A 16,685-nucleotide genomic window follows, 5' to 3' on the forward strand; every position below is an offset into this window, starting at 1 on the left:
CTACCCTTGTTGATTGATCAACACCAAAAATGAACACGAGACTGGAGAAACTGTTGGAACTTCATGTGCATCTGGAATATGCCAGGCGCATATTAAATGAACTGGCCGCGGAAGCCATTGTGGAGGAGGGAAGGATAAGAGAGGAGGAGGAAAGAAGAAACAAAGAAGAGGAGGAGAGAAGATATAAAGAAGAGGAAAGAAGATACAAAGAGGAGGAGAGAAGATACAAAGAAGAGGAGGAGGAGGAGGAAAAGGAGAGAAGAAGAAGAAATTTCAGAATCCCAGAGAGCGAAAATTGGGATTCTGAAGCGACATATCCTGCCTCTGCTCTCTCCCCCCAAAAGGTAAAATGTAATTGGGGGATAAGATGTGTATGCGGCGCCAGGCCTGGAAGGTGCCACCATTAACCAGGTGTCCATGAAGTTCCAAACAAAAAAACAGCCCTTTTCAGGGCTACCCAATACTCTAGAAAAGAAATAACCATCAATTTGCCAATGTGTAGGTAGAGTAGTGTGAATATAAACACTAACTCTTTTTTAAGATAGTGTGAGGGTATGTGTTTGTGTGTTGGTGCTTGTAAGAGCTAAGGTATGTTTGTGTAAATAGTAGATTATGGGTTTCTTTATTGTTTCTTAGCGTAGGTGAAGAGTATAGTTAGGGTTTTGTAACGGCTCACGTACGATTGTGTGGATAGTAGATTATGGATTTTGTTTATTGTTTCTTAGCGTATGTGGAGAGTATAGTTAGGGTTCTGTAAGCGCTCACGTACGATTGTGTGGATATTAGATTATGGATTTTGTTTATTGTTTCTTAGCGTATGTGAAGAGTATAGTTAGGGTTCTGTAAGCGCTCACGTACGATTGTGTGGATATTAGATTATGGATCTTGTTTATTTTTTCTTAGCGTATGTGTTTGTGTGTTTGTGTTTGTACCCGCTCACGTACGATTGTGTGGATATTAGATTATGGATTTTGTTTATTGTTTCTTAGCGTATGTGGAGAGTATAGTTTGGGTTTTGTAAGCGCTCACGTACGATTGTGTGGATATTAGATTATGGATTTTGTTTATTGTTTCTTAGCGTATGTGTTTGTGTGTTTGTGTTTGTACCCGCTCACGTACGATTGTGTGGATAGTAGATTATGGGTTTGTTTATTGTTTCTTAGCGTATGTGGAGAGTATAGTTTGGGTTTTGTAACCGCTCACGTACGATTGTGTGGATAGTAGATTATGGATTTGTTTATTGTTTCTTAGCGTATGTGTTTGTGTGTTTGTGTTTGTGTGTTTGTGTTTGTACCCGCTCACGTACGATTGTGTGGATAGTAGATTATGGGTTTGTTTATTGTTTCTTAGCGTATGTGGAGAGTATAGTTTGGGTTTTGTAACCGCTCACGTACGATTGTGTGGATAGTAGATTATGGATTTGTTTATTGTTTCTTAGCGTATGTGTTTGTGTGTTTGTGTTTGTGTGTTTGTGTTTGTGTGTTTGTGTTTGTACCCGCTCATTGAGTCATCCACCCTTGTGTCTTCCATGATGTTTAGGACGGATATGCTCATGTATGTCAGGTCCAAGTGGACTGTTGTTGATAGGACAGATACTAGTCAATGGATGAGGAGAGTTTACATAGAAAGACAAGGATGTCTCAAGAGGGTACTTGTGTATGGACCGGCAGTTAGAAGGAGTTTAAGAAGAAGAAGAAGAAGATGTGACAGATGCCATCTATGTTAATATTAATATTAACATAAACCCAAAGGCCCTTTTCAGGGCCAGCCATATTTCTCGAAAAGAGATAGCCTTTCCATTGCCTACCCCTTTTTTTAAATTTAAATTTAAATTTAAATTTTAAAAAAAAATCCCATATTCAATTCCCCTTGTCCCTGGACAAACCCAAACTCTATTCCCATGTTAATTTCCCCTTGTCGCTAGACAGACCCACACTATAGTTCCATGTTAAATTCCCCTTGTCGCTAGAGTGACCCACGATTTTTCTCCATGTTAATTTCCCTTGACGCTAATCTGACCCACGATTTTTCTCCATGTTAATTTTCCCTTGACGCTAGAGTTGCCCAAGGGGTCTTGTAATGCTAATTCCCCTTGACGCTAGGGTGCCCCCATTTACTACTGCTGGTTGATTTATTAAAAGATTAATAACTAGTTTACAAAAGCTATGATATTTTTTGTAGTTACAGGTCATTTACTCGTTTCAGAAAGTCATGGATCAGCTCACTTACTGCACTAGAAAAACTGGGAACTGATCAAAAGGAACCTCAGAGTCTAGATTCACCTGCAAATTATTCTAAACAAGAAAATGAAAACACGGATAATGATGCAATTACTTAAGAAAGTAGGCAGGTTGGTCTAAATTTGTTTCTGTTACAATTAAAGGAGGGATATGAAAAACAGGTAGAAAATGCCTGATGGTTCTAACAATCATTATTGATGCAACAGTATAAAACATTTAATCAGTTTCTTTTTTCTGTTTAATAATAATTATATCGGTACCAAGCCAACCCTTCATTTCTCTGTTGCAACTAAAACAATCATTATTGTAGTAGTAAAATTTGTACAGGGCTATTTTGATCTGTGTCATCTTGTTCTTTTCTGTCCATTTTTCATTTCCAAAATATTACCTCTAACGGATGAATATTACACACAGTTTATAAATCCCTGACTGTGTTCTTTGTTAGTTTCCTTAATGTTACGTGATTATTCAGATTTTCCATTTCGACTCTCCTCTGTACATTGATATGGATTGTGTAAATCCATTGCATACACCACTTAACGGAATTATAAGGTTAATTTACAGATAGATAAATACATGCAGTTCATATAGAATGTTGATCTATATTATGTGTCGATATCTGTTTAAAGACATTAAAGTTAAACAGGATCGCCAGTTTTTTAGCTTAGATTTGATCAAATGTTATGACTAGACATAATTCTCTAAGCCCAATCATTTTCATACGTAATTATTTCTCTCAACGGCAGCTGCCAAAATGAAGATGCAGACCTTTCTTTGCTATGTCTACTCGAACCATTGTATAAATAGTTGCAGAGCTTTCTCCAAGACACGCAAGTGTGTGAGTCCCCAATAATGTTAACAAACCCCGTTATAAAAATGAGCGAATGCATGAAAGGTATATGCAGTAAATATGCTTGGAGCATAATTAAACCTGTAACATTAATTTATATTAGCAAATTTCAATATGATAAAGTAAGCATTTTATTTCTTAATCACCTGCCCACCTGAACACTTACAAAGCAACTGAATAATCACATGATTCCATTCATTATCTAGTTATTAAAAGCATTTTTCAGCTGCACTTTCCAAGAAGCACAATTAGCATGCAACATTTGTGTTCACTGGTGATGTCTCTGACGTTACATATGGTCCTATTGCATACATTGTAGTGCCATTGTCATGCCACTTAATTACTAACATTGTGTTGATAATGACTGTATGCTTTACATTTATTTAATAAAAGTTTTTTTTTATCAGGCACATTGTTTTGCTGAGACATACTGTAAGGCGTCTAGTCATAGACAACGTTTTCAGGTACAAACTGTTCCCCTTCTTACAGCTTTAATGTCTTCTCATTAAGTGTTAGAGGACTAATTATTACTATAGTTGTAGAAGTAGTTTACTTGTAGAGTTTGCCCCTATTTTCCAGTGACAAATTTCTTTCCATTATCAGGGGTTTTGTTTCTTTCTCATGCCCTAGTTATTATTGTTTATCATCAGTACAAATGCGTAGTATTTCATCACAGATATGACTAGTATCAACTACAGAGTCAGTATTCCTGATCATCCACATGTTAACAGACACCCCACAAGTAATTCAGATGGACAGCCTTCCATAGTCTACACGAACTCATAAACTCGCTGGAGAAGATGCAAAAGTTGGTTAAAACACCGTTTTTTGTTCAACTAATATTGTTTCACTTAGCACCGATTCAACTAATCTTTCCAAAATAATTTCTAATAATTGAATGTCACTCTTATCAGAGAGGTATTCTGCATCATTGTCAGCCATCTTTCAAAAGTATCTATTCCTGCTACAAATATTTTCAATATAAAGTTAACAAATGGATCCGACGTTGATGAATGTGATATAAAAAGTAAAATTGCTCATACCAATTCAGAAAGTATTAGCAATGATATTGTCTTGAGTACTACGATTCCTGAGATTCCGACCAAGATATCTAAGATTGAAATGCAGCCGTAACTACGAAACACCTAGCTGTGAAAATGAATCAGCTGATGCAGGCAGATATGTAGGTATATGTACATGGTACATCAGGCATTGAAGACATGATACAAAAGTACATGCAAGATTGGTGGAGTTCATTCGGAACATTCTATACCTTCTTTTAGAGTATTTAGAATTATTTGGGATTTAATTCACAAGATAGCACTGGTCAACAGTGAAATCATTACTGACTTGAAAAGGCCCTAATCTGTAGTATTTTGGTGTGCCGAACACGAATATAACCGTGAAAAATTTGTATTGGCTCTCGTTTTGAAGATATTCATATACCTCATTTTCTATGTTTCACTGTGTAAATTTCTCCAGTAGGACTGCAGCAACATCCGGAATAATGATGTAACATTGCATAATACCATCATGCTCACATCATCCACAGTTGATTGCATCATTTTCTGATGCAATGCAATACTAATGCCATGCGGCTGCTGAAGTAAGTTGACGTCAGCAGTGTACTATACATGTGTAGGCCTATTATACTAATGCCAGGCGGCTGCTGAAGCTGACGTAAGCAGTGTACTATATAAAGCCCAATCAGATAGGTTCAGCATTTAAAATATTTTAGACGTTGTGCGAGACAGTTCAAGCTACTGTTACATAAAACTTATTATTTTATCCATTTACGTACAATAAAGAACAGTAATGCCTCGAAAGTGTGTTAATACCGCGGACAATTTTTGCTATATTTGTGGGGAAGTGACATTTGCCAACCAGAAGAAAAGTATCAATTCTCAAGTGAAGAAGGCATATCATCTTTACTTCGGATGCAAGGTTGGTGACCAAGACAAGCCTTGGGCTCCGCATATATGCTGTGCTACATGTACAACACAGCTTTCACAGTGGTTGAATTGCAAAAGGTCATCAATGCCGTTTGCAGTCCCAATGGTGTGGAGAGAACCAAGCAACCACCTAAATGACTGTTACTTCTGCTTGGTTCCTCCTCTTTCCGGCGGAATAACGAAGCGAAAGAAGTCGAGAATAGTCTACCCAAACATTCCGTCTGCATTGAGACCAGTTCCACATGGTGAGGGACTTCCTATTCCAGAACCTCCAGCAGAATATTCTCTTGATTCATCTGACGAAGACAAAGGTGAGTCGACCTGTTCTTCTCCTGGTCCATCAGCATGCAGTGATCCAGATTTTCACTGTGGTGCATCATCAACCCCACACAGAATAACACAGGAAGAACTAAATGACCTGATTCGTGATTTGGACTTATCAAAGAACAAGGCAGAATTGCTAGGATCAAGACTCCAACAATGGAATCTTCTAGAAGAAGATGTCACAATTACTGCATATCGAAAGCGCCACCAGCAATTGGAGCCTTTCTTCAGAAAGGAAAGTAATCTGATATTCTGTTCCGATATTGAGGGCCTCATGAATGCTTTAAAAATCACTCATGACCCACAAGAATGGAGACTATTTGTGGACTCTTCGAAACTGAGTCTCAAGGCTGTGCTTTTGCACAATGGAAACATTCTTCCATCTATTCCAGTAGCGTATGCTGTCCACATGAAAGAGACATACGATAACTTAAGGCAGCTACTGAATTCCATTGAGTATAACAAGTACAGCTGGCACCTCTGTGGTGATTTGAAGGTAGTTGCCCTTTTAATGGGACTGCAGCAAGGATATACAAAATACATGTGTTTCTTATGCGAGTGGGATAGCCGAGCAAGGGAAATGCACTACATGAGGAAGGAATGGACTCACAGGCAGAATGTAGCCATTGGAGAGAAGAATATCCAACACCCAGCTCTGGTTGAGGCTCAGAAAATCTTGCTACCACCCCTTCACATCAAACTAGGTTTGATGAAGAACTTCGTGAAAGCCATTGACCGGACTTTGCCAGCATTCCGATACCTGCATGAAAAATTCCCTCGACTCAGCGAAGCAAAGATTAAAGAGGGAGTTTTTGTGGGTCCTCAGATTCGAGAGCTTTTCAAAGATGACCGGTTCAACAACTTGCTGGAAGGTGACGCGAAACAAGCATGGAATGCTTTTCGCCTAGTTTCTACAAACTTCCTAGGAAATGTTAGGGCAGAAAACTATAAGGAACTAGTAGAAGACATGTTGATGAAGTATAAGAAACTTGGCTGCAATATGTCTCTAAAGATTCACTTCAATGCTGGCTGACTACTGCTGGACACTCCTCAGAGATGCTCCCGAACAGCTATACAAGAGACAGGCGAAGAAATCTAAGATGTAGTCAATGACTTGATTTTTTATAGGTAGGCTATTACAGTTGACCTTTTACTATTGGAATGCATTTCGTTATGTAAACATTAATTTCTTGCAGATTACAAAAAAACTAGAGCCAATTTTGCAATTTGACTGTCATATTCGTGTTCAGCACATAAAAATTGATAAGAATTGACTAATTTTATTTCAGTAACATGACTTTTGTAAAAATTTGTTGTCCAGTGTAGTAAGTGCCTTCAAAGTTTCACATTGTCTTCTGTGAAACAAAATTATTTGTTGATTTTGCTAAACTTGTTGTCTTTTCATCCCTTCTGTTATATAGTTTAACACCATAAAGTCAAAACAGAAATTAAACGAGTGTCCGTGACCTGATTGTCTTTATAACCAGTCAAAGATATACAAAAAAGGGCCTCTAAAATTTAAACTGACTTTGTTTTGGAATTCGCATTGCCCTGGTAAAGATTTTAGTTTCACACATTTACGAAAGCTTTAGTTTAAAACGTAAACATTGACAATGTCATGTAATGGCTATAACTTTGCTTCAAATTCTACCTAGAATGGGTTATGGTGAATGAAGAGCACGAGTTGATTGAGCTTGCCTGACATTATCACAATTCTTCAGTTAAATGCATCTTTAGCAAATCATGATATGGACATGATTTTGTTCAATATTTGATGCGAATAGAAAAAGTTTCAATGATAGTGCTTTGAGTTTAATTTGTTATTATGTCTATAGTTTTGAAATGAAATTAAAGAAATTACATTTGTTAAATGTAATTGGAATTCAGAAACCTTCAGCTTCATTAAGAAATGATGGAAATGTATATTCAGACAGAGGGAAAAGAGAAACAAATGCAAATACAGAGAGAAGAGAGAGAAATATAAAAGCAGAGAGAAAAAGAAGGGAAATACAAATGTAGATGCAGAGGGAAGAGAAGCAAATGCAGATGCCAAGAGACGAGAGGGTAATGCACAGAGAGAAGGGACGGAGAGAGTATAAACGGAAATGCAGTATAGTTTAATAGAATTAGAACTGGCAAGATGTGGCTAGTACTTAACTGACATGTAAAAGAAAAAATATTCTCATCATGTACCGTTTACACCTTGAGAAAATTGGTGATAACTTAAAAAGGAAAATAGAGCAATGGAAAAGTGCACTGACTAGAAAAACGCGTGAAGTGTACACTTGACTGTCGATGCAACAAAGTGCTGATTATGATATGGTAAAGGAATAAACATTTAAGGGTTATAATAATAATAATAATAATAATAATAATAATGACAATAATAATGAGGACTCTGTATAACTCCTAATCTTTACAAGCTCTAAGTGCTTTACATTAGACAGCACCTGAAACATAAAAGTTATATATAATGTTACGATTACAAAAAAACACCATGACATTAGAAAACATAAAACATGCTAAAAATAGTTAAGGTAGCAAATATTATTAGGTCTTTAAGTTTGTTCTCGCAGTCAAAATAGGTTAGTTTTAAAAGCACTCTTGAATGCGATCACTGTGTCTTTGTGTCTAAGTTCAGTGGGCAATTCGTTCTACACTGCTTGACGCTAGTATGCAAAAGAACCTTGTTCATATGACTTCTTTTTCATAGTGGGAATAATGAGTATTCGCTTGTCACATAGGTGAGATTTAGTCTGATGACAAGTTACTTTCGCTGAAATGACATCTTTCTCTTTTGAGGGTATTCGTTTCTTACACTGACCTAGATGGAGATAAGATCATGGTTAATCGACTTGCAAATGGGGGCCCCGAGTGGCCCAGTGGTCTAAAGCGCTCACAGTTCCGGATCACTACCATCTCACCTCTGTCTGCGTGGGTTTGAGTCCAAGGCTCGGCTAGCGTGGATATGTGGGAAAGCCTACCAGTAGCTTCTTGTGGGTCGGTGGTTCTTCCCTGGGTTTTCCATGGCTCTTCCTCCACCAGTTATACTGGGCGCCATGTATAGCCTATCTTGTGCTGAAAAATGGTGTTAAATCCTAGAACAACAACAACGACTTGCAAATGACAAGAAATAGAAAAAGAACTCTTGAGAATGATCAGGAAATTAATTTTATTTTTTTAATGGTCATCATTATGATGACTTAACGTTTGTTTCTGGTTTTAATCGAGCAATAGATATTGATCACATTGTTCATCTTTATAATACTCATCTTGTTTATTCTAATAGAGCAACGAATGACATTCACTCATTGACGAATAAGATCCTGAGAACTATTGTTTGTTTCTGATGGCTATTGGTAAAACAGAACTCGCATATGTAAGAGTCCATGTTATGAAAAATGGGGTCCTTATGAACAAGTGGAGACTTAATAAGATACCCACTGCTGACAAGTGGTCAGTGAGCTGCCACGATATAGTTCTGAATTCATATCGAAAGGAAACTTTTAATCTAACCCATGAAACTGCCTTGGTTGGTCCCTTAGGCGTCAGTAAGACACATCACAAGATCGTAAAGAGTTTTAGTGACAGAAAGTTAAAAATGATCTTTCTAAATACTCTTTCATTGTTGTCACACTTTTCAAATTGTAGGAAAACCCATTCAGAAGATACATAATGCTGCATTGTACGAACTATTTAGCAGAATACTGGTAGACCGTGTAGGTCACATACTAAAGACCACGACAGGCATCCAATGCTTGCTGGCCATAATGTGCTCGTCTACAAGATTTCCAGAGGCAATTCTTTTGAGAGATATTAAAACTAAAGCCACAGTAAAACTTTGATAATGTTGGCCCTAAAGAATCTGACCAGTCTGATCTACCTATTATGCATGAGTTAGGCTTCCAACAGTTTGCATATTATACATGAGTTAGGCTTCAAACAATTTACCTATTATGCATGAGTTAGGATTCAAACAATTTACCTATTATGCATGAGTTAGGCTTCAAACAATTTACCTATTATGCATGAGTTAGGCTTCAAACAATTTACCTATTATGCATGAGTTAGGCTTCAAACAATTTACCTATTATGCATGAGTTAGGATTCCAACAGTTTACACATCATGCATGAGTTAGGCTTCAAACAATTTACTTATTATGCATGAGTTAGGCTTCAAACAATTTACCTATTATGCATGAGTTAGGCTTCCAACAGTTTACATATTATGCATGAGTTAGGCTTCAAACAATTTACCTATTATGCATGAGTTAGGCTTCAAACAATTTACCTATTATGCATGAGTTAGGCTTCAAACAATTTACCTATTATGCATGAGTTAGGCTTCAAACAGTTTACATATTATGCATGAGTTAGGCTTCAAACAATTTACCTATTATGCATGAGTTAGGCTTCCAACAGTTTACATATTATGCATGAGTTAGGCTTCCAACAGTTTACATATTATGCATGAGTTCGGCTTCCAACAGTTTACATATTATGCATGAGTTAGGCTTCAAACAATTTACCTATTATGCATGAGTTAGGCTTCAAACAGTTTACATATTATGCATGAGTTAGGCTTCAAACAGTTTACCTATTATGCATGAGTTAGGCTTCAAACAATTTACCTATTATGCATGAGTTAGGCTTCAAACAATTTACCTATTATGCATGAGTTAGGCTTCAAACAATTTACCTATTATGCATGAGTTAGGCTTCAAACAATTTACCTATTATGCATGAGTTAGGCTTCAAACAATTTACCTATTATGCATGAGTTAGGCTTCAAACAATTTACCTATTATGCATGAGTTAGGCTTCAAACAATTTACCTATTATGCATGAGTTAGGCTTCAAACAATTTGCCTATTATGCATGAGTTAGGCTTCAAACAATTTACCTATTATGCATGAGTTAGGCTTCAAACAATTTACCTATTATGCATGAGTTAGGCGTCAAACAATTTACCTATTATGAATGGATTAGGCTTCAAACAATTTACCTATTATGCATGAGTTAGGCGTCAAACAATTTACCTATTATGAATGAATTAGGCCTCCAACTGTTTACTTCTTCTGAATAACATCCTAAAAGTCAGGAAACAAGTGCTAATAATCACATAATTTCCCGAAGAGCATGATTGTTTTGATACGATGAAGTAGTTTGAAGGTGTTCCTTTGCTTTTGTTTCGGAATTAGTTTTAAATCTCTGGGATTGAGTCCTTTTGAACAAGCTTTTGGACATACTGTCCATTGACCATTAAAGTTGTTAAAAGGAAAACTTCTTTGAATGAAGATTCCAAGATTAATCTTCTTAACTATGTCTCTGATTTTAAATATAAGTTGTGAACGCCTTGTGAAGTAGCAAAACTAATATTTGCTCTACTCAGCCAAAAACGAAATTAAGACAGGACAGAAATTCAAAGGAAATTAGTATTCAGCCTTTCGATAAAGTGTTATCTGTCTTAACTATATCTCAAAATCCCGTTCGAGCAAATTTGTATTGTCCTTATACCATTGAATAGAAAGTTATTGCCTTTCATTAATTCATTATTACTGCTGGGCGCTAAAACAGAAGCAACGTTTGTCGTATAATTATGCTACAGTAATATTTTTGTATTGTTTCCCAGTTAATTTATTAATGATTTCTCAGTTAATTTATTCAATCAATTTAGTTGTGAGGATGTAAAGGATGGAATAAAATCTGACTGCAGTGACTTTTGTTTAACCAATCATCACAATCGGAAATAGTAAACAATCTGGACCAGACACTTTCGCTTCTACAATCGCAAGAAAAGAGTGAATAAAAACAGATATTATGTGAATATGAGCACTTGTATCCTGATTTTACAACACGAACAATTACAATATATCGTGACGTTGAGATTGTAGATTCTTCATCTGTGAAACAGTATCCTTACAGATTTAATCCTATCAAGCAGGAATGTTAGTAAAAAAGAAAGTCAGTATTTACTGGAGAACGATTGCATAGAACCAAGTAAAAATAACTCGATTATTCAGCGATTCGGCATCTCGCCAAACAATACATTTATTAATTGAATATGTGATGCAATAATAATAAACGTGTTCTGAAATATCATTATCGTCTTGTTACAAACTGGTTATATTGACCAGAGTACCATCGTTATCACCCAACGATGATGCTTTTTATTGTGCATGTCCCCTTAACGTTAGCCATAGGTTCCAGCTTTCACCTAAAGTCAAAATTACTGGAATTAAGCCTAAACGCGCGATCTTCTTTTCTTTCACATAGAACTACATTACTTGAAAGTGTAACACATTATGATCCATTAAAGTGTATTTTTCTTGAGATCATCAGGATATTTGAAGCTAGGGAACATATTTAATGGACTAATATTTAGGTTTAAATTGATGACGTACACGTACATATACATAAGCCAGCAAGAAGCCAGCAAATCTCGGGAATGTTTCTGCTGAGTTAGACGCATTTTAAGCTTATTTTAATTATTACATAGCGTTATGTGAAACGGCAACTATAGGTAGAGGAGAGCAATCCACGCTAAATTTTCCCACTGAAGGTAATTTTGTTTTAGACATGTCTTAATTCTATTATATATATATATATATATATATATATATATATATATATATATATATATATATATATATATATATATATATATATATATATATATATATATAAAGAGTACCGTATACTTAATTAAGTTTGTTTATACGGATTTGATGAAAATGGGCATTATTTTTAAACCGTATGAGATTCATGTCCAGGTCATATATAAATATATATACTCTCACATTGCACCAACATGTCATGAACATATGTAAGGCTGCATATCTTGAGCTGGGACACATCAGCGCCATTTGCAAATATCTTTCAGCTGATGCCACTAAAACACTTGTGTGTTCATTAGTACTTTCGAGACTGGACTATTGTAACTCAATTATGTCTGGTTCGTCTCAATATCTACTCCAAAAACTTGAAAAACTTCAAAACACAGCAGCTCGGATCATACTTAGAGTACCACGATCAGAGCACACATCCCCACTGCTCTGTACCCTACACTGGCTATCCATTCAATCCCAAATCAAACACAAAATTTGTTCTCTGTGCTACGTTTCACTGACGGACTCTAGTCCAACATACCTATCCAACCTCACCCATGTGTACACACCAGCAAGATACTTACGCTTCTCTTCTGACAATCGTATACTCACTATTCCCAATATAAAAACGAAGTCATATGGACAACGTTCTTTTGCATACCAGGGCCCAACAACGTGGAATGAATTGCCCACTGAACTTAGACACAAAGACACAGTGATCTTATTCAAGAGTGCTCTTAAAACTCACTTATTTCGACTGCAAGAACAAACTTAAAAACCTAACAATGTTTCCTACCTTAAATATTTCATCATATTTTTGTATGTTTTTAATTACATGGTGTTTGTTTTTTGTAATCATATCATTATATATATATATATATATATATATATATATATATATATATATATATATATATATATATATATATAGTTTATGTTATAGGTGTGGTCTAATGTTATAAAGCGCTTATTGCTTCTAAAGATTAGGCGCTATACAAAGTCTTCATTATATATATATATATATATATATATATATATATATATATATATATATATATATATATATATATATATATATATAATTTGCGCACGGACTACCGATATAATTATTTGTTAGGTTTATCATTCACTCTACACTTATATTACCCTGAGGAAATTAAATATTGCCCAGCTTTTACGCGTTTTTACAAATGCAAAACGTTCAAATGAGAGAAAAAAGCAGTCAAATCAATTTACCATTAATAATTATTTATTTTCATGAACATGATGACAATGTATATATCGTGGTCATTATAAATTCCATGTCTCTTATTATTTTCCAAATGCTCAAATATTATTATCAATCACCTCTTGAATTATCTGATTACGACACTGAAGGAGGACAATATTTTAGATTAGCAAGATATGTATCATCTGTTTGACAAAGTTTTGATAAAAGACCCTGATGCTTACTCAGTTTGAACGGAATGAACTATCTTTGTCAGTGGTCTGGATATTACGTTGCACATAGAGCTCGCTGAATAGATGAAAACCAGTGACATTGATGTGCCATGGGAGTACAGCAGACCTGCACCGGGGCGTCATTTACATACTAACACTGCACGACGTCATGGAGATTTTGCTGCCATATTTTATTGAATTTTTACATCAATATTTTTCAAAGATATCCCGATTGATATCTTCTATCGGTAACGCTGTAAAAGCAATAGACTTATTTGCTTGATATCAAAGTAATAAATTAAATATAAGTGAACCAAATGTTATTATATGTTCCAAAATGCAGATCGGAACATTATCTTAATGTCATCACCTATTCACCACCCAATGTGACATTTTATTTTCAAATTATCTTTGAAGCAAGTGAATTTACAACTTGTCTAAATCTGATAGCGTATGGACAAATTTGTATGTGAAAATCATTTCCGGTTTTAAAGCTTTGTTGACAAATGTGTTACACTTCCGGTACACGTAAGACCGCAGTATACTACCATCCTCCATCGTTAGTGGAAATACGATGCGCCGTAATTTTTTCTCGTTATGTACCGTTTACACAAAGGATGGTCAACACCTTCTTCAAGAGCGGTAACTCTTAACGACCATCAAATACGTTTTCAAAGAATTTAGCCGTTTTAAAATCATCATTATAAAATAGCAGTGCTGATCTTTTGTACCTTGATACGACATTCTTCTCCTTTTATAGCTGTGTATAACGTTATTACACAACGATTGCATCTTTTACAGACTTTTAGCAATTGATCAATATTAAATGGAATCAACGATAGCTCAGGGTAAATATTAAGCGGGGATCACTGTTCAATTTTAATTTCTCTAATATTTCCTTCCTTAGTAACCTTTTGCAAGAACTAACAGACTACATAAATATACAATTTGTACAGACTTAGATATAAAATGAGATGTCCTAATGTAGATAACACATTTGAATACCAATTCAAAGTGTTTAATATTATCTGAAATGAGCGTGTACAGATATAAAAGTTGGCATAAAAGAATTGCAAGTTAAGTAAACAGTAAATAAGTTTTTGTTAAAAAGTCCTTTATTTAAAAGTGTACAAGATCTAATATTAAAATTATACCATAATCAATATGATTCTATTTAGATATGCATATATGAATGGTTAAATTAACTTCAAGAAACCGTGATGTAAATGTCTATTCAAGCGGATCGTTGATATGTTCAGTCGACAGAAAGAACAAAGCAAATCAAAATGTCAAAGTTCAAAATATTTAAAATAAATTTAAAATTTCAAAACATTGCTATAGTAGTATATATATATATATATATATATATATATATATATATATATATATATATATATATATATATATATATATATATATATATATAATGTACATTTGATTTAATTATATTTGATTTAGTTGTTTGTAAGTTTTAAAATCATTTTTTTAAATTTCATTATATGTCAAAATAATGTAGTTCTGTTTGTTAGAAACGTAATAATTTTTGTTAGAAAAATAGTCTGACCTTCACTATTCGTTTTAGTAAACACCAGGTGTTGACCTAGATAAGGACCTTGATTCAAATTTAGTAGCAAACACGTAAATAAGTTCTATTTTTATTTTAAAATGATTGGCTGATATCGCGGTCATGATGGGACTACATGGTTTAAGATACAAACAATTTTTAACTTATTTCTTAGAGTAAAGTGATTGGGTCTTCTCAAGGGCATACAGGGCTACTTGTTTTGTTGTTGTTGTTTTTTCTATGTAAACATGACCACGTGACCTTATTTGAGGCGTAAAATTCTAGTTTTAAACCATCACATTATAGAAGTACACACAGTTTTGAGCTTTTAATTTTCACTGGAATGTGTCTGTGACCAGTTCTAGAGTTATATGTTAATTTTTCTCCAGATTATTTGGATTCAAAAGGATTTTTTTAAAATCTGGAAATATACGTGTGCTCATACAGACTTCTTGATCAAAGACAGCTCTCATAAAACTTGATTCAGATTTCCAAAACCGGAGTGATATTTCTTGTTTCTACAAGGAACTGTAGACTTCAACACTACAGATTACATCATACGTCATCGTCTTCCATCTTGGATTCTTTGTCGAAACTCGAACTTGAAATCATTAGACTATTTTATTATTAGGACTTCACAAATTGTATTCGTAGATTATTCATTGACTATTTTGGATTTGATTCTTAAAACCGTAAGTTCATATTTTTTCATTTTTACTGAATATTTCCAGGGAAATAAATTATCGTATTTTCAAAGCTTGTTTCCACTCTTTCTTTTGTTACTGTTTATTCGAGCCTCAACATTTAACATAAGAATATATATATATATATATATATATATATATATATATATATATATATATATATATATATATATATATATATATATATATATATATATATATATATATAATGCGTAAATAATTGAGACAAATTTGAACTGAAAATCTAATCAGGTGAACGAAATTTCAAAATGTATGTACCTATAAAATGTAATTCGTCTACTTCATGACATCTAGTTATGCCTATAAACTTCAGGTATTTCTTCCTCTTGACAAATGTTTGTGTCCAACAACTGTTGCAAGCCTAAAAGGATCAAAAATGTGTACTAACCATTTTTTTAAATATCCTGAAAATCTAATCAAGCCAAATTTCATTTCCCCAGTATCAGTGTCTTTCGCGCAATCTTGATAACGAGCTTCCTGGGACGGACATATGGATGTATAATTGATAAAGATATATCACATTAAATTAAATAACAGCTCAGGTAAAGTGAAGTCATGACTACAATTATACAGTTGTGTCAAACCTCTGTAAGAAGCATTCATTTTGATTCAAGTAGTATCACGTGGTTTCAGAAAGTACTAAAGCATTAGTTCATAACACCATAAAGGAACTACCTAAAAATTTAAAAGCTATGATAATATTCACAAGAAATGGTTGAAATATCGCCATTATGTACTTCTTAATAAAAGTTGTCATTGTTCTTATTATTAGTGACATTATTAATATTAGTATTAGCTGCAGTATTACTATGGAAGTCATATTCCTCAACGGCAGTTCATGCAGTGTGTAATAGATTATCAAGTTTTATGACGTAATGAATCATATATACTGTGCATCTCGACCAATGAAATCAGTACTTGTACTCATGTGATCAATATAATCTTACGGTTGCGATAATTCCAAATAAAATTTATGAAACAC

Source organism: Sinohyriopsis cumingii, chromosome 18 (assembly GCF_028554795.1).
Source record: "Sinohyriopsis cumingii isolate HCF-2022 chromosome 18, ASM2855479v2, whole genome shotgun sequence".
In the NCBI taxonomy this organism is placed as follows: Eukaryota; Metazoa; Mollusca; class Bivalvia; order Unionida; family Unionidae; genus Sinohyriopsis; species Sinohyriopsis cumingii.